Raw genomic sequence first — 18870 nt, 5'->3', positions numbered from 1 at the left:
TCTGTAGATCCAGCCAACACATTCTACTATCTGAAATATAGCAACAAACAATGCTGTTTTTTTACCTAAGTCAAGGTGCTTTAGTACCTAGCATCAACCACATCATTGGGACATATAAAGCAGGAAATCCTACAAGCATCTCCCCTTCCTGACAGTAGAATACTAAAGCTCAGAATACAGTATTAGATTTTAAAATTAATTCATGGACATTCACAGAAATGAACTTTATGTTTTTATTGGGAGAGTTGGAATTCAACTCATTGTCATGAGTAATTGGCTGAAAACCTGTTGCTTAACAAAGGCCCATTGAATCAGTGGGGATTTGATGAATCAGCTCTTCCATGAGCTCCATTGATTCAAATAGTCCAATTATAGTTGTGGCTTACTGCACTAAAGTACAGTGAACTGCTGTAGTTTTACTAAATATGCTAAGCAACAGGATTTCTGCCATTAATTTGTTAATTAAATCATTGGTTTAACAAGCCTTATAAAACAGATAAAACCAAAAGAAATGTAAAAAGCAAACAAGACAAAAATGTTGTAGCATAGGGACTCCTATATCTGAAGAAGTAGACTTGTACACAAGAGCTCATATTAAATTTTAGCAGTTAGTTTTTAAGGTGCCACAACAAGTTTGTCTTCTTTATTTTTTATATTTCTTTTGTTTTCACCTGTTTTGCTAGCAAAGACTAACATGGCTACCTCTTTTAAAGCCTTACAAATAATACTATTACTGTCATTTTTGCCCCCTAATGCCATATTTTATTACAGGCTCTTTCAGAAGTTCCAGATGAGGACTACTAAATAAAAAAATCTGATTGATGGCTATTGTTGTGTGCTGTCAAATCACTTCCAATTTATTCTTACTTCCAGAAGGTTCTATTATTAGCAGCCCTGCTTAGGTCTTGGAAAACAGAAGCAGTGGCTTCCTTTATTGAGTCAATCTATTTCATGTCAGGTCTTCATCTTCTTTTCTTTTCTTTTCTTTTACTGCTCCCTATTGTTTCAGCAGTATTGTCTTTTCTAATGAGCCTTGTCTTCACATGATGTGCCCAATGCATCGGTCTGAGTTTAGTCATTTTTGCTTCTCAGGAAAGTTCAGGTTTGGTTTGATCTAGAATCCATGTAGTTGTCTTTCTGACTGATAAATGGCTAAGCATAGTGCAATGTATCTGGAAACAGCCAGGTTGGGAAAAACTGTTCTAAAGCATAGAATTTAGCAACATCTTGAATTAAATTTTGCTTCTCTGGCAAAATGCAGGGCATTCACTTCTTCTGTGGTTTCCAGTTCATTTCTTGACATTTCCAGGTTGTAACAACTTCAGTGTTTCTTCCAATGCTTTCCAAAAATTGTCCTCCTCTTGGGATCACCTCCTGGAGTGAGTAACAAGGTGGGAGGGAGGGATGGAAGTGTGTGTATCTGTGGGGAGAAGAGTTGTCATGTAACTAATTAAATTTAACTAGTTATGTCTCAGCTTTGCTAGTGAGTGTTAACCAATAAATTAACCCACTATGTCTCATGAGAGAAGGCACTCACAAAAGAAACACATAATTAACTTTAACCAGGTACTGTATTTCCAAACTCCATCAATTAGAAATATAGTAAACTAAATAACTAAGAATGGCATTCCAACTGGCTATCCAAAGCAACTGCTTCATTCTGCCAAATGGTTGGTCCTGTGATGTTTTCATTTATTCCCATTGTCAGGCAGGCTATTTTCAGATTAAGAGAACTCTGACTCTGCAACAATAGCCCAGATACTTGACTTGCCAAATTCAGAATATAATATGTTGATTCAACATTCTTTCTAATCTCATAAGGCCTGGTATCGTGCATTAAAGTAAGATATTTTTAAGAACTGACTTTTGTCTTGACTTTTCTTGACTTGGTTTTTCTTCCCAAACTTATGGAGCAATTCAAGTGACTTTGAGAGTACCCTAAAGTTGTTCAAACATCACTGATTGCGTAGTAATGCCGATTTCAGCTGATAAAATAGCAAAGAAGGAAAAACCAATCTGATAGTACTATGGTGAAGGAAAACACTGTGTTTTCCTGAAAATAAGACAGGGTCTTATATTAATTTTTGTTCCAAAAAACGCATTAGGGCTTATTTTCAGGGGATGTTATTAGTTTTTTTCATGTAAAACAACCTACATTTATTCAAATGCAGTCATGTCATCTTCTGGTTGCTGCAAAAGGGTGGGGAGGTGGGGTTTCACTTAACTAGGGCTTATTTTGGGGGTAGGGCTTATATTATGAGCATCCTGAAAAATCGTACTAGGGCTTATTTTCAGGTTAGGTCATATTTTCGGGAAAACAGGGTAGTTTGGTCTCTTAGAAGGAAACCTGTGATTGAAAATTGAGAATAGAAACTTAAAGACAATTTGGATAACTGGAACATTCGTTCATTCCAACTCATTGAAAGACATCTATTGATGGACAAAGAAGCAACAGCAATCAGCCATGTTTTGTGTTTCAGATTCCTCAAGTCTAGGAGCTTGCTCTGTAAATGTTTCCCATGACCCTATGCATACAGAAAGGTTAAGATCAGTGCCATGGTCATAACCCCAGGATCATGTGGGTGATGTGTCTCTCCTTCCAGACTGTGTGAGGTCTTTGGTAACTGCCTGAGCTACAGGATGCATTCAGTCCATCCCTTTGCTGGGACAAATAATACATTATGAACTTTAACATGACATGCTAGAGTAAATATGAAACCCAGTCTGTGCTCCACTTTATAAAATTATACACTGGTCTCCTATAAAGAAATATGTAACTTTGCTACTATTAACAACAGGAGTGAATGAAAAGCAAGCACAGAGTCAATACCAAATAAGCAACATAGTGCATGGGGGCATTTGTATCAGCTTACAAGGGTTAAATGAAAAATGTGTGTTTAAGTCTGTGTGTGCGTGTGTGCATGTATGCATGCATGTAATATATTTTTACCCTCTCTTTCTCCTTAAAAAGGACCCAAGGCAGCTTACATCATTAAAAGACAATATTTAAAGCTAAAAACAGTAAGTATATAAATACTAAAAAGGATCATACAAATATCACAGTAAAAAACGGTAAACTAAAACAACACCAAAACCATATTGAAAGCAACAATCCATTTGAAACTTCTACTCAAGCAGCCAGTCAATAAGGGAAAGCTTGCTTGAATTTTGTCTCTTTGTGGAAGGGCAGCAAAGATGGGGCCAGTCTGGCATCCTGTAGGAGGGAATTCCAAAGTCCGGGAGCAACAACAGTGAAGGCCCTCTCTTGTGTCCCCATCAAACACACTTATGAAGATGATGGGACCAAGAGAAAGGCCTCCCCTGATGATCTTAGTACCTGAGCAGATTCATAGTGGGAGACAAGATCCTCTGTTTTGTTTATGCCAAAGGTTTTATAGGTTAGAAACAAAACTTTGAATTGTAAATGCATCCCATTTTTTTTTAAAAAAATTAGTATTTGAAAATAAACTATGTTGACATTTACATACAGGAGTAAATACATTTCTTTATATATTATTGATACAAATGAATACATAAATAATTAATACATTTTATAGAAATATTTGTCTAATATAAATAATATATGCAAATACTTCATTGCTTTGGGGAAGTAAGCTGAAGCCATGCAGCTTAATTTTAAAAAAAATGCTACCATCTTTAAGGTGCCACAAGATTTTGGGATTTTTAAAAGATTTTTGTTCTTTCTGCAATGGACTTACATAGCTGTTCCCAAGTAAATATATTGGTAACTATACTGAGTTTCTCAGAAAGCTCAAGCATAATGAAAACCAGTGTGTCATATGTAAAGAAGTACATATAAGTAATTGTTTATTTTATGACCTGGGTGCAGAAATTCTGACAATGCTGTTTCCTCAAGTTTTTCCCCAAAATTTCCACCCAAAAATTATGCAAAATTGGATACTGAAGGTGTGTCGAGTCCATCAGATTACTCTTTTTTTCACATTGCAAGAAAAGAATGTGCTAATGCTAAAAGGATTCATTGACGCAAACGGCTTTGATGTGTACACTATGCTTGTTTATTCTGTCAAAGGAAAGGCTGGCTCTTAGAATTTCATGACATCAAAGATGAGGCAGAGGAAACCATTACAGCTAATCAATCAAGCATAATCCTTTCCTAAGCACTGTTTACAAAGGAACGTGGAGTGTTCCTTTCTGTAATTGTTGTTCTAAGGATTGGGGATATTCACTGCAAATAGATTGGGAATATCGTAGTAAATATGTCATCCAATTCAACACTGAAATATTCCTAACATAATTCTGAAGCAATTCAGAAATAATGTATTCGCGAAGGCTTTCATGGCCGGGATCTAATGGTTGTTGTGGGTTTTGCTGGTATTCTGGAATATAAACTGAGATAGATAGATAAAGATTATATCATAAAAATAATAAAACATCATCGGTGGCAAGAATATCAGGGGGAAAAAAATAATAAATGTAAGATGATACCAACCAATTAATATGCCTGAGGAAGCAAAAAAGATTTTGCATGATATGAAAAAAAATTGTGGGGTTGATATCACGCAAGTTTGATTCCACAGTTAAGGTGCTCAAGCAGAGAAGTTTTCCTCCTTTGTTGTTGCATAATGTTACTGAAATACTTGGAGAGACTCTTCTAATATCAGCTACGGTGACCAGCACTGTTGCAGAGCTATGAAGTACAGTACAGAGATCCACAAAGAATAGCTTCAAGTTCCTAACAGTCCATTCCTTTTTCATTAACTCCTGCCCAAGGGTCACACTTGGTGGCCAACATATATACCATGTCGTGGTTTCTCTTGTTCAGTGTGCCTTGGAGACCAATATTTCATAGTCTTCCCCGGAATAGGTCCTACCTTGTCCCAATCTGCTATGTTACCAACATCAGGTATGTAGAATTATCTCAGTGTATTTTGACATATTTTCCTTATGGATGCAAGTTTTAAAGTAGCACAAGATGTTCTGATGCATTTCCACCATTTAGGTTTTCCTCGTCTTTCACTACATTTCAGTGATGAGAGTGTGGAGAAGGACTGCAGATGTGGGATTAACCCTCACCCCCAGTCCTTTGTCCTTCTAACAAGACTATTCAAACCAGGAGGAAGTGAAACCAAGGTGGAGGATGTATCAGGGGTTTCCTACCAACTCTCCTCAGGCTGAAGAACCTATTATTATTATTATTATTATTATTATTATTATTATTATTATTATTATTATTATTATTATTATTATTATTATTATTATTATTATTATTATTATTATTATTATTATTATTATTATTATTATTATTATTATTATTATTATTATTATTATTATTATTATTATTATTATTATTATTATTATTATTATTATTATTATTATTATTATTATTTTATTTTATTTTATTTTATTTTATTTTATTTTATTTTATTTTATTTTATTTATATCCCGCCTATCTAGTCAATTAAGACCACTCTAGGCGGCTTGGAGGAGGAGCAAAACATTTCAACCTAATAAAGAAGTCTAGTTGCCATGAGTCAACTTGCAGATAACACAAGCTGGTTTCATGATTGCATATCTTAAGTAAATGAACACCATTTTATTATACAATGCTTGAACACACACAGGCTCCGAATGAATGAATGAATGAATGATTAAGATAGACTGTAGCAAAGCACTTATCAGAAAGTAACTATGTTAGCTAGTTATCACAGGGACTGCTGATTCAGTGCTATAGTTTATGTGACTCTGACAGGAGCTCTTACAAATATCAGTGCAAAGCATGTCTTGGTGACTTTTTTAAAAGTACAAAGCAAATCTTGTTACCCAGCCAATTTGCCCTCTGTACAATAAGACTGATAGCAGTGGAATTCCTGTGTTTATATGGGAACTATTTAATTGAAAAAAAAAACTTTTGCCATGCCTTCCTGTTTTCAGAATGTATTCCAGATATAATCTTCTTAATCAAAAGGAAACATGGCACCCTGCCATAGACACATGCAGGATTACTTCTAGCAAATTTGCTTCATCTGTGTATGCAGTTTATCTGTGAGAATTTTTTTTCTTACAGCAATAAGTGACATTTTTAGATAAAAGTATATAGTATTTTTGGGGAAAAATATTATTTAGCAGCTTCAGTAAACCAGTTTCTCAAATTTCCTTTTATGATTTAAGAAATGTGATATGTAAAAGGAGGTACAGTGGGGTCTCTACTTAAGAACTTAATCCGTATTGGAAGGTGGTTCTCAAGTTGAAAAGTTCTTATGTTGAATCTGCATTTCCCATAGGAATGCATTGAAAACCATTTAATCCGTATCTGCTCTTTTCCGTCCATAGAAACTACAGTGGAACCTCTACTTCAGAACTTAATCCATTTTGGAATGGTGTTCTTAAGTTGAAACGTCCTTAAGTTGAAGCAAAATTTCCCATAGGAATGGACTGAAAACCAGTTAATCCGTTCTGGCTGTTTTTTTTGTTATGTAGAGGTGCGTTTGTACATTGAAGCATTAGTTCCCATAGGAACTAATGCAAAGCTGGTTAATACGTACTCTACCACTAGGGGGAGAATTTTTTTTAACCTAAGATGACCTAAGGTCAAAAAAAGAGCAGGAAAGGTTTTTTTTCCTGTTCTTATCTTGGATTTCTGTTCTCAAGTAGAAACAAAATTTAGCAAATGGAGCTGTTCTTAAGTTGGATTGTTCTTAAGTAGGGACGTTCTTAAGTAGAGACCCCACTGTAAGTTTGCTTTGAAATATATTACAACAGTAATTGAAATGGAATTCATATTTTTAAAATGTAGTGCTAATTTAGACATACATGCTTGTGCATATACTAACCACTTTTACATCTGATAATTACCTATATGACACAGTCTAGTTACTCCATTCTTCCTACTCTCCTGGGCTCTCCATCCATACTTCAGGTATAGAACACATAGAATCACAGAATCATAGAGTTGGAAGGCCTATAAGGCAATTGAGTCCAACCCTCAATGCAGAAATCCAAATCAAAGTATATCAGACAGACAGCTATATAATTTTTAAAAATGCCTCCAGCATTGGAGAGCTCACCATCTCCCAAGATAATTTCTTCTGTTGTCCACTGCTCTAACACTTAGGACGTTTTTCTGATATTCAACTGAAATCTGGCTTCCTATGGCCTTAGTTCATTACTACATGTCTTCCACTCTGGAATAATTGAGAACAGATTCTGTCACTCTTCTGGAGGACAACCTTTCAAATATTTAAAAAATGCAATCATATTTCCTCTCGCCCTTCTTTTCTCAAGGTTAAGCATGCCCAGATCGTTCAGTCTTTCCTCAAAGGATTTAGTTTCCAGTAGACATGGAATACTTGTATTTGTATCGCTGGGGATACGTATACAAATATAGGCACCACAGGTACCAGGGATGCCCAGTTCCTCCCTCCCCAAAACTAAAAGATCCAATTACTGGTCACTATGTGGCCAGCATCGTTACTGTCATGCCAATTGCAGAGGTAGACTGGCTGGCACTACCTTGCCTCCCCATGCAGCCGACCACTTTGGTAAGGAGGCAGGATGGTGAATTTCCCTGCTCGGGTTGAGCAGTTGGTTATGTGGGGAAGCCAGGCTACTCCTCAAATTGGCACAATGAGAACGACGCCAGAACTGTGCAGTGCCCAGGTTAATTGGATCTGCCGGTTCAGAGGGAGGAACTAGACTTCCCGGGCACCTGTGCTGCCGATATTCATATTTATATCCCCAGGGATACACATACAAATATACCATGTCTAGATTCCAGTCCAGTGATCATTCCTGTTGCCCTCCTCTGACCTTGTTCAAATTTATCTGCATCCTTCTCAAAATACAGTATCCAGAACTGGACATAGTACTCAAGATGAGGCCTAACCAGTGCTGAATAGAGGGGAGCGAGCTGTGATCTAGAGCCTATCATAAAATTTGCCTTTTTTGTGACCACATTGCACTGTTGGCTTATAATCAGCTTGTGATCTACTACAATTCCAAGATTCTTCCTGCTCATGGTATTATTCAGCCAAGTATTCCCCATCTTATAACTGCATTTGTTTTATTTTTTCTTGCTTTGGAGCATATAACTTATTTTCATTAAATATCATTCTGGGTTTTTTTAGCTCGGTGCTAGATCCTATCATGACATCTTTGAATTTTGTTTTTATTATTTGTTCATTTTTATAAAAAGTAAATGAAGTGTGAGTGAATCTTTGTCATAATAATACCTACATTGTTACATCAATTATGTATAGGGACAGTCTGGCTACTGTAGTTCATGTTTAGAATACTGCGATGTGCTTTATGTAGAGCATGGGTCGGGAAACCGGGGTAAATTACCCCAAATGGGGTAAAAGTGAAAATCCTGGGGGTAATGAGCAAGCTGGTACCCCCTCCCTCCCACCCGCCCCCACCCTCTGCAGCCAAGCTCAAATTGTAAACTACCTAGTCCTGTTACTTCCTTGCAGCAGCGGACTTCTAAATGCTCCGTTTGTTCAGAGATCAGGGAGATAAACTTCCCTTACAGCTGGGGATTAGCCCAGGCAATCAATCAATCCGGGGCTTCTGAATGACTGCTTCTTCCGGAAGTGAATGAGAGCAAGCAGAAGGCGGGAAAGAAGCAAGCAAGGAAAGGAGGGAAGAAAGAAAGGTGCAAGAGACCAAGGACTTCATCAGGCTTATTTAAATGTGTGTAATTGGAGAAAATGGAGGGAGGGAGGAAATGGAGTGTGTGTGTGTGTGTGTGTGTGTGTGTGTGTGTGTGTGTGTGTGTGTGTGTGTGTGTGTGTGTGTGTGTGTGTGTGTGTGTGTGTGTGTGTGTGTGTGTGTGTGTGTGTGAGAGAGAGAGAGAGAGAGAGAGAGAGAGAGAGAGAGAGAGAGAGAGACTGACTGACTGACTGACTGACTGACTGACTCAAAAGTGAAAATGAACAGCCAGTCAAGCAAAAGAGAAACTGAATTAAGGCAGGGAGAGGGTGGCTTTTTAAGGTGCTGTCTGTGTTTATCATTGCTTTGCTTCCAAGAAGCAGGCACCTTTGAATTTTGTGGCTGCTGTCACCCTCTGCAGTGATCATGCAGCTCAAGAAAGTAAAATCTGTCACTGCCTCCATGTCTTCCCCTTCAGTGGCCAGGATCTTGTTTTTTTTTATGTTGAGCTTCAGAGCATTTTTTGCGTTCTCCTCTTTCACCCTCATTAAAAGCTTCTTTAAGTCCTCACTTTCTGCCATGCTTTTGCATAGTCAATGAAGCAGAAGTAGATGTTTTTCTGGAATTCTCTGGCTTTCTCTATAATCCAGCGCATGTTAGCAATTTGGTTTCTAGTTCCTCTGCCCCTTTGAAATCCAGCTTGTATTTCTGGGAGTTCTCGGTCCCCATACTGCTGAAGCCTACCTTGGAGGATTTTGAGCATAACTTTGCTAGTGTGGGAAATGAGTGCAATTGTATGGTAGTTAGAGCATTCTTTGGCACTGCCCTTCTTTGGGATTGGGATGTAGACTGATCTTTTCCAGTCCTCTGGCCACTGTTGAGTTTTCCATTGATGATGATAAAAAAAGCACACTGGTCCTTTGATATTGGGCTGTGGCAACAGGGTGGGTGACATGACCTTTAGCCTGGTTTGTTCCCTTTTGCACACCACACATAGAATGATTAAAGTGGTAGGGAAACACACACACCCAGTTCTGCGTTGGCAGTCTCTAGCAAGCATGTCATTGCTAGCACCACTCTGGCAGCCACTAATGATCCTCTGCAAGCTAGCAAAAATTTAATGCAACTTGCTAGGCACGTTGGACACCTTACTACCTATACCACACCATGGCTGGAGTGCAATGTGTTCCAGCAAAAATAGTGCACATCTTTATCAAATTTGGTGCATCCTGCTAGTTCAGTACACAGCCTGTGTAGATTCAATAATATTTTTAATTCAAATAATGTATGATTTCCTTCCTTTCGAATCAAGGGGGTAATGTCAGCGTATATAAATGTTTTGGGGGGTAAAAGGTAAAAAAGTTCCCTGACCCCTGATGTAGAGCTTCCCTTGAAAGTGACTTGGATACTATAGCTGATGCAGATAAGCCACAGCTAGATTGCTGGAAGAAATGTTTTTCAAAGCCCATGTGACACTAATTCTGAAAGAATTACACAAGCTGTCAATATGCTTTTAGGCTGAGTTCAAGGTGCTGGTGATGAATTACAAAACCTCACACAGTTTGCACTCTGAATATCTGGGGGAGTGCATCTTCCCTAAGATACTTGGCTAATCATTAAGATATGCTGTGAAGTTCCTCCTCCATGTTCCGTCATTAAGAATGGTTCCTTTTGTGGAGATGCTGGGGAGGGATTTCTTGCCCACAGCTCCTCAGCTCCAAATTCTCTCCCATGAAGGTTTGAGTGATGTAGATGTTAATTTCATATAAGTGCCAAAACATGGTCAGTCACCATAGTTTTTAGGGTCTAAGAATCACAGTTGGAGAATATTCTGGAAGTTTTTTTGTAAGATGAATGGATTTGTGGTTTTGTAAGTTGTAAAGAATAGCAAAGAGAGACAAGAGGGCCTTCTTAAATGAATAGTGCAAAGAAATAGAGGAAAATAATAGAAAGGAAAAAACCAGATATCTGTTCAAGAAAATTGGAGATAAAGGAACATTTTGTGTAAAGATGGACATGATAAAGGACAAAAATAGGAGGGACCTAACAGAAGCAGAAGACATCAAGAAGAGGTGGCAAGAATACACAGAGGAATTATACCAGAACAACCCAGATAATGTGGTTGCTGACCTTGAGCCAGACATCCTGGAGAGTGAAGTCAAGTGGGCCTTAGAAAGGCATGGCTAACAACAAGGCCAGTGGAGCTGATGGCATTCCAGTTGAACTATTTAAAATCTTAAAAGATGAAGCTGTTAAGGTGTTACACTCAATATGCCAGAAAGTTTGGAAAACTCAACAGCGGCCAGAAGATTGGAAAAGATCAGTCTACATCCCAATCCCAAAGAAGGGAAGTGCCAAAGAATGCTCCAACTACTGTACAATTGCACTCAATTCACATGCTAGCAAGGTTATGCTCAAAATCGTCCAAGGCAGACTTCAGCAGTATGTGGACTGAGAACTCCCAAAAGTACAAGCTGGATTTCGAAGGGGCAGAGGAACTAGAGACCAAATTGCTAACATGCACTGGATGATGGAGAAAGCCAGAGGGTTCCAGAAAAACAACTACTTCTGCTTCATTGACTACACAAAAGCCTTTGACTGTGTGGACCACAGCAAACTGTGGCAAGTCCTTAAAGTAATGGGAGTGCCTGACCACCTCATCTATCTCCTGAGAAATCTATACTTGGGACAGGAAGCAACAGTTAGAACTGGATATTGAACAACTGTTTGGTTCAAAATTGGGAAAGGAGTACGACAAGGCTGTATATTGTCTCCCTGCTTATTTAACTTATATGCAGAATACAGCATGTGAAAGGCAGGAGTGGATGATTCCCAAGCCGGAATTAAGATTGCTGGAAGAAATATCAACAACTTCCAATATGTAGATGATCCCACTCTGATGGCAGAAAGTGAGGAGGAATTAAAGAACCTCTTAATGAGGGTGAAAAAAGAGTGCAAAAAATGGTTTGAAACTCAACATCAAAAAACAACAACAAAAAACTAAGATCATGGCCATTGGTCCCATCACCTCCTGGCAAATAGAAGGGGAGGATATGGAGGCAGTGATAGATTTTACTTTCTTGGGCTCCATAATCACTGCAGATAGTGACAGCAGCCACGAAATTAAAAGATGCCTGCTTCTTGGGAGAAAAGCGAGGACAAACTAGACAGAATCTTAAAAAGCAGAGACATCACCTTGCCGACAAAGGTCTGCATCATCAAAGCTATGGTTTTTCCAATAGCAATGTATGGAAGTGAGAGCTGGACCATAAAGAAGGCTGACCGCCGAAGAATTGATGCTTTTGAATTGTGGTGCTGGAGGAGGCTCTTGAGAGTCCCCTGGAATGCAAATACAACAAAACTATCCATTCTGAAGGAAATCAACCCTGAGTGCTCAGTGGAAGGACAGATCCTGAAGCTGAGGCTCCAATACCTTGGCCATCTCATGAGAAGAGAAGATTCTATGGAAAAGACTCTGATGTTGGGAAAGTGTGAAGGCAAGAGAAGAAGGGGATGACAGAGGACGAGATGGTTGGGCAGTGTCATTGAAGCCACCAGCAAGAATTTGACCAAACTCTGGTAGGTAGTGGAAGACAGGAGGGCCTGGCGTGCTCTGGGCCATGGGGTCATGAAAAGTCAGACTCAACTTAACGACTAAACAACAACAACAATGTTGTAAATTGTCTAACTGTATACAGATCAACAGAATTAAAGTGAAACAAAAAAAAAACAAATGACAAAATATTGTGTGTGTTTAGTCGTTTAGTCGTGTCCGACTCTTCGTGACCCCATGGACCAGAGCACGCCAGGCCCTCCTGTCTTCTACTGCCTCCCGGAGTTGTGTCAGGTTCATGTTGGTTGCTTCGCAGACACTGTCCAGCCATCTCATCCTCGGTCGTCCCCTTCTCCTCTTGCCATCACACCTTCCTAACATCAAGGTTTTTTCCAAGGACTCTTTTCTTCTCATGAGATGGCCAAAGTACTGGAGCCTCATCTTCAGGATCTGTCCTTCAAGTGAGCATTCAGGGTTGATTTCCTTTAGAACTGATAGGTTTGTTCTCCTTGCAGTCCAGGGGATTCTCAAGAGCCTCCTCCAGCACCACAATTCAAAGGCATCAATTCTTCGGCGGTCTGCTTTCTTTATGATCCAGCTCTCACTTCCATACATCACGACAGGAAAAACCATAGCTTTGACTATTCGGACTTTTGTTGGCAAGGTGATGTCTCTGCTTTTCAAGATGCTGTCAAGATTTGTCATCGCTTTCCTCCCAAGAAGAAGGCGCCTTTTAATTTCAGGGCTGCTGTCTCCATCTGCAGTGATCATGGAGCCCAGGAAGATAAAATTTGACAAAATATTATGGCAACTTAAAGACTTGCTTCATTGTGACATTTCCAAAATCTACTTCCTCAAACCTAAAGATTAGAGATGGGGACAAATTTAAAAAATGGCAATTCGTTTTGATCCGTTATCCATCAAGGTTAACGAATCAATGAATACAAATATATGAATATTCATCAACGAATTGATGGATCAATCTGTCAATTCATCTGCACATTAAACGGCTATAACACTGGCCCCTGATGACCAAGAGGCACCAAATGTGCAGGGAAGCTTCATCAAACACTTTCCTACAACTCTGGAAAGGTTGGTAAACATTGGATAATGGACCCCGAGTTATATAATCACAAATAGGACCCCCAGGAAAGCTCCCCCCAAGAACTTAGAGAATCCAGAATCACAATGGAGCTTCCTATGTCTTTTCCCAACACACCTGCCCACTTTGGTGAAGACTGGATATCATAACTCTGAGTTATTCACCCACAAATTGGGTCCCCCCAGGAGAGCTTCCCACACAGCACAGAAGCCCGTGGCATTGAGGGAGTTATATTTAGCCCCAGCAGAATGAGAGATCCCTTTGGCAGAGGCATGCATGAGGCATCGAGTTTGTCTTTAGCTCAGCACAACATTACATTTGCCAGTGAAGTAGAGTTTGCCCTCAGGAGAACTGGAGGCAAGGAGGTATTTGGTAGCACAGCAGAGTTTTTGGCCCCATTGGGCACTGAGGTAGTTGGCAGCAGCAAAGTACCGTGTCTTGCCCCATTGGGCACTGAGGTAGTTGGCAGCCAGAAAGCAGACGTTTAGGCCCTATCGGGGCCCTGAAGCAAAAGGCAGCAGAGCAGATTCTGGTCTTCTTCAGCAACATCAGATTTGCCTGCAAAGGAAAGGTTTTTGCTCCCAGGAGGCAACTGAGGTTGCTTGCAACTTCCAATAGCACCAGCGGCACCATCAGATGAACAGGGTCAGTGCTACTAACAGTGGTTAATCCATGAGGCTGCAAGGCTGTTGGAAATAGATCAGCTCTGCAATCTGAAGCCAGGCGATGGGGCGACAAAGATGCTTGTTTAGAACTGCCCTTACTCATTCCAAATCAGACTGGGGATCTTCAGAAACAACCAGTAACTCCTCAGACTCCTCTAGGAAGAGTAGTTCTTTAGGCATCTCTGGAAGCTCTGCTTCCATGCCTGCCTCCAAGGCCACCAGAGGAGAAACAGTGGTGGTCATGGTGATGGTAGTAGATGTACACGTGGTAGTGATGGACGTGCTGCCACTGCCTAGCCTACGCAGCTTCACAGCTTTCTTCCCCTTGGATTGACCATGAAGAAATCCCTTCATTTTCTACTGCCTGCCTACCAAATCAAATAAACAAATAACAATAATAAAAATCTAATTAATAAAACAATGGAGAAAGGGAGTGACTGTGCAAATTTTATTTTTTGAATGATGGGGTGGTGGACTAATTCTTTTACTAAAATGTGACTTCCCTACCTAAACAAAAACCCCCCAGTGTAATGTAATTAGTAAAAATACCCCCCGACCCACTGTGGCTGAATAAAAATTAAAAAAAAATCTCCCCCACCCACTGTGCTCAGATGCAAGCCTCCACTTGCCTGACGGCACACATGACAGAAGCCTCCAGAAAAAAAGTTTGAAAAAAGCCTGACCCGACCAGATAGGTGGGATATAAATAAAATAAATAAAATAAAATAAAATAAAAATAAAGTAGCCTAAGCTACCTGAAAATCCCTTCCCAAATTCCCAGTACAGTTGTTGTTGATGATGATGAATGATAATTTTGAAAAAGAAAAATATAAGCGACGGGTTTGTTTGCTTTGCTGTCACAAAAGTGAAACCAAACCACCAGAGCAACAGCAAGCCAGCAGCAGCAATTGTTCTCACTCCAGAGAGCATGAACAGATGTGCGCAACGCCTGGAGGGGGAAAGCTTATATACAGCCTCTCGGCACCTTTTGGCAGTGCTATTGGCTGCTGGACATGCCAATCCACAATCTCTGTCCTGATTTGCCAAAGCTTCTAATTGGCACCAGCAAGCTCAGAGAGACCCCCCAAAAGGTAACAAATATATACGAATATTAACGGATTGATGGAGTGACAAATAAAACCGAGGAAATATTTGTCTAGATTTATGTTTATATGAATTCGGACCAACAAATATTTGACAAATTGGCTATATTCGTTAAAAAAAATCTGTTTTTATATTCGTCCCCATCTCTAATAAATAGATTATTTCAAATAATTTTAATAATTTCTTCAGTGCTCTGAGTGGTGTCTTTGATGCAATCAGATCTTGCAGCCCCAACACTGTTACTAGTAAACTGCATCTGTGTTCGACTGGAGTTAGACTCCGAATTGGAGATTATAATTGCTAAAATTGTTTATCTTGGCTCATAGTTATTTTTTTTTTGATGATTGAGGCAAAGAACAAGATGGCACTCTCACAATTCCACATAAAGGCTGATTGAATTGGATGCTGAATTTTCCTTCAAGTCTGGCGACAGGGCAATGACCAGTATTCTGAACTGTTCGATACCTCAGTGATTTAGGTATCTGGCTGTGGAGCCAGAGGTTGGGAGTTTGATTCCTCATTCTATCTCCTTGTCAGGGGCTCAACTTGATGATTCGTAGAGCCCCTTCCAGCTCTGCAGTTCTACAATTTTTAGTTGTGTGATTCCGATCGGACAACTCACAAGCTTTGTTCCACTGATGGACTATTCCCATTCATTTCCCTGGTCTCAAACTGTTTGTAAGATCAGTTGCATGTAGGAGCAGGGGAATGGCTTTGCAATTGCTCTGTGTAATAGCTCTGAATAGGATGCTGGTCCGAATCTTTTACTGCACTTGAGAGCAGCAGGCTACTTTAGAGAGTACACAGCAATGTGCTCGGCACATGCAACTCAGTTCTCCATTTCCTTATGACCGCATTGCATGCACCGTTATGTGTTACCTTAGGTAGCTGCTTCAATCTGCTTAACGGTAGGGACAGGCTTGTGTTTTTGTTGTTGCTGTTGTTGTTTTGTTTTATTTAAGTTACACTTTCATTGTTCCATTATTATCAGATGCAATTTGTCTGGAAAAAAATGCAAGTGGGGACCTGATTCATATCCCTATTCCATTTCTTTAGGAAGCCATAACTTTAATTTTATGCAAATATAGAATCAGTAGCAACATGTTTATGTTACCCTTCTGCCAGGAAAAACACCAGTCAATAGAAATTAAGCAGTCTGCTTGTTTTAAAAGTATTTTAGTTCCTTATCATAGTAATTATATTTGTTGATGAAATGACTCTGCTGTTTGTAGGAGAGAAAAAAAATCCATGCCTTTCCCCTAAGCACTGCTTGTCAAAATCCATTGTTCAAGAAGAAATTCCCAGTGGCAACAAAAGATACTGCTGTCCAGAACAGCTGCAGAAAACATGAAGAGGAAAATAAGCGGAGGCCGCAGCAGTAGCACTGCCTTGCTTATTTGTGTTTGTCTGATTTTGAGGGAGTTGTTATCAATTCTGGATCCCATTAATTACTGGCAAGCAAAACCCATTGATGGCAGCAAAACTTGCAATTACATATGCCCATAATTTAAATGTTTGTTATTCATAAAGTTCCTAATTTAAAACAATTCTCAAGTGATTTTTACTTAGATGAAACTTCTGTGTGCTTGAAATACTTTGGAATGCATTGCTCAGAAGGCTTTAGGCACAATCCCCTCTGGCTTCTGTACATAAGAAATACTACATAGCATCATATTCAATCATATATGCTCCACCATTTTTAAGATACAATTTTGCTATACTAAAGATGTACTTTAGACACTTTCTTGGAAGTTAATCCCATTGAACTCAGTGGCTCTTACTTCTGAGTAGATAGAAGATTGCTATCCTTAACCAAGTTTCTTGGGGTAAGCTCAGTGGTACTTACTTTTGAGTATGTGTGTATAGGTTTTCACTATAAGGCTGCAATGCCAATCAGATTAAGAAGCCCCACTGAGCAAGGTGTATCTTATTTCTTTGAATAAATTGTGCTAATATGGGAAAGAAAATTTCTTGGTGGAAACCACAGGCACTCCAAAGGCAGAGGCCAGTATCTACTTGAGTTACATGATCATGGAAGAACAATTGCACAAGTATCTCTCCTGCTCCATCTGGTTTTTCTTTGAATCTTTAGTCTCACATTAGTTGCATGAATGGTCACACAACAAGTTGTAGGAACAGTCATAAACTGGAGAACTCACACAATTGCCCATCCATTCTGAATAGAGTACTAGCTAGAGATTTTTAAGAGAGTCTGATAAAAACACTTAGCAATTCAGGGCTTCCTATGAGAAATTATTTCTTATACCTTTGGGTACAGCTATACAACCATACATTTCCAACTGCTTTCAAGTCAAACAAAGAACACCTAACAAGAAAATACATGCTCAGAAATTTGTCTAAATGTGTTTAGGTTGATTTCTTATGGAATCATATTTCATTCCGAGAGCATTCACTGATCCTCAACAATCCTCAATGTTTTATCTTTTATTGCTAACCTGCTATCCTGTTTTTTTAAAAAATGAATTAAAAACAACCTTTTAACTTTTATAACTTTTAGGACCCAATGGCTGAAATCTTTTTGATTAGTGTAGCATTGGCAGAAAGCATCAATGACTTGAAACAACTTTTAGTGAAAGTTAAAGAAGGTGCCAAATCAGGACTGCAGTTGAACACTGAGAAGACCCAAATCATGACTACAGAAGCATTACACAACTTTAACACTGACAATGAAGAAATTGAAATTATTCATCAATCCAAATGGAAACTGCAGCCAAGAAATCAGAAGACTAAGACTTGTAAGGGCAGCAATGAAGGGACGAGAAAAGATTATCACTGGACACTAAGTCTAAGATCATCCACACTATGTGTTTGTAGTCACCATGTATGGGTGTGAAAATAGAACTGGAAAAAAGGCTGAAAAGAAAAAAAAAAGATTCATTGAAAAGTGGTGCTGTACGAGAGCTTTGTGGATATCCTGGACTACCAAAAAGAGAAATAAGTGGATCCTAGATCAAATCAAGCCTGAACTATTTTTGGAGATAAAAATGTTGAAACCAAACACTGGAAAGATGTGATCCCTTCAGATAGTCTTGGTTATTAACACAGCGTGTCTATTTCTTATTGAATAACAAATCGTCCTGATAGAAATACACTTCATTACACAGGAGAGCAAAAATGACACGGAATAATTTAAGTACAAGAAAAGCATAAAACATTTCCCTTTTTGTTTGTTCATTATTAATAGTTTACAGATACCTTATGATGACCCACTGTTGCTATTTTAATTTTACTACCCTTCGGTAATTTGCTAATCAACATCTGTCAAGTTATGAAGGCGTTTTTGTCTCCTGTTCACTTAGTTGGATTGTATATTGAAGTACAGTGGTGCCTCGCTTGATGAAGATAATCCCTTCCAGCAAAATCGTTGTACAACGAAATCATCATCAAGCGAAAGTTAAAAAAAACACATTAGAATGCATTAAAAAGCGGTTAATACGTTCTAATGGGCGAAATACCTCATCGTCCAGCGAAGATCCTCCATAGGGCGGCCATTTTCTAGTGCCTGTTAAGCAAGGAATCCATCCTAAACACAGCAGGGAGCCATTTTGCACAGTGGGCGGCCATTTTGAACCCCGACGATCAACTGTTTTAAAATCATCGTAATGTGAAGAATCGGTTCCTGAAGCAGGGAACCAATCGCCGTGAAGCGAAAATCTCCCTTTGAAACATTATTTTGCGACCGCAAAAACCCCCATCATAAAGCGGATTCGTCGTGGAGTGGGGTAATCGTCAAGTGGGGCACCACTATATTTGAACTAAGTTTTGTTCAAATACTTTAATATACAGCGTGCAAAAGG

At 39.1% G+C, this 18870-nt stretch overlaps 1 protein-coding gene across 2 annotated transcripts in view; it reads right to left on the bottom strand.

Moving 5' to 3' along the window:
• Positions 1–739: 739 nt before the first annotated feature.
• The window catches only part of NPR3 (natriuretic peptide receptor 3), a 97387-nt gene continuing 79256 nt past the window's right edge, over positions 740–18870 (bottom strand). For both annotated transcript variants that reach the window (XR_013541156.1, XR_013541157.1), the window contains exon 9: positions 740–1420. The gene's annotated coding sequence lies outside the window, so the exon portion shown is untranslated. The remainder of the gene's footprint in view (positions 1421–18870) is intronic.

This window comes from Pogona vitticeps, chromosome 2, assembly GCF_051106095.1.
Source record: "Pogona vitticeps strain Pit_001003342236 chromosome 2, PviZW2.1, whole genome shotgun sequence".
In the NCBI taxonomy this organism is placed as follows: Eukaryota; Metazoa; Chordata; class Lepidosauria; order Squamata; family Agamidae; genus Pogona; species Pogona vitticeps.
This window is presented reverse-complemented; position numbering and strand designations above follow the sequence as displayed.